Raw genomic sequence first — 1,470 nt, 5'->3', positions numbered from 1 at the left:
AAGGCTGCTATGAACATAGTGGAGCATGTGTCCTTATTACCAGTTGGAAGATCTTCTGGGTATATGCCCAGAAGAGGTATTGCTGGATCCTCCGGTAGCTGCATCTGACTCTTTCAGCTGCTTGTTGAGCCTCTCGGAGGACACCCATGCCAAGTTCCTGTCTGTAAGCACATGATAGCATTAGTAATAGTTGCAGGCTGTGGAGCCACCCCTTGAGCTGGATCCCAATTTGGGCCAGTCACTGGACCTCTTCTCCCTCAGTCTTTTCTCCATTTTTGTCCCAGCACTTCTTTTAGGCAGGAACAATTCTGGGTCAGAGTTTTTGACTGTGGGATGACAACAACATCCCTCCACTTGATGCCCTGACTTTCTACTGGAGGTGGATTCTGTAAATTCCCTCTTCCCCCTGTTGGGCATTTCATCTAAGATCCCTGCCTTTGAGTCCTGAGAGTCTCTCACCTCCCAGGTCTCTGGTACATTCTAGAGGGTCCCCCCACCTCCCACCTCTGAGGTTGCATATTTCCATTCATTCTGATGGCCCTCGGGGCTTCTTCACTCCTGGTCCTTCCCCCTCCCCAATAATCATTCACCATGATCAAGTAGGCCTCATTCCAGGGATTCAGGGATGGTTCAATATACGAAAATCCATTAATGTAATCCACTATATAAACAAATTCTAAGAAAAAAATCACATGATCATCTCATCAGATGTTGAAAAAGCATTTGACAAAATACAACACCCCTTCATGTTAAAGGTATTAGAGAGAGCAGGAAGTCAAGGCCCATACCTAAATATAATAAAAGCAATAAGCAGCAAACCAACAGCCTATATCAAATTAAATGAAGAGATACTTGAAGCAACCCCACTAAATTCCGGGACAAGACAAGGATGCCCACTCTCAATATAGTACTCAAAGTTCTAGCCAGAGCAATTAGACAACAAAAGGAGATCAAAGAGACAAATTGGCAAAGAAGTCAAGGTGTCCCTATTTGCAGATGATATGACAGCATACATAAGCAACCCCAAAATTTTTACCAGAGCACTTCTACTGCTGATAAACAACCTCAGCAAAGTGGCTGGATACAAAACGCAAAAACAAATCAGTAGCCTTCTTTTATACAAATGATAAACAGGCTGAGAAAGAAAATAGACGAACAATACTTTCACAATAGTCACAAATAATATAAAATATCTTGGTGTGACTCTAACCAAACAAGTGAAAGATCTGTCTGACAAGAACTTCAAGTCTCTCAAGAAAGAAATTAACGAAGACCTCAGAAAATGGAGCGATCTCCCATGCTTGCGGATTGGTAGGATTAACATAGTAAAAATGGCCATTCTACCAAAATCAATCTCCATATGCAATGCAATCCCCATCAAAATTCCAACATAATTCTTCACACACATGGGAAGAGCAATGCTCAATTTCCTACAGAAAAACAAAAAACCCAGGATAGCGAAAAAAATTC

This window comes from Mus pahari, chromosome 1, assembly GCF_900095145.1.
Source record: "Mus pahari chromosome 1, PAHARI_EIJ_v1.1, whole genome shotgun sequence".
In the NCBI taxonomy this organism is placed as follows: Eukaryota; Metazoa; Chordata; class Mammalia; order Rodentia; family Muridae; genus Mus; species Mus pahari.
This window is presented reverse-complemented; position numbering follows the sequence as displayed.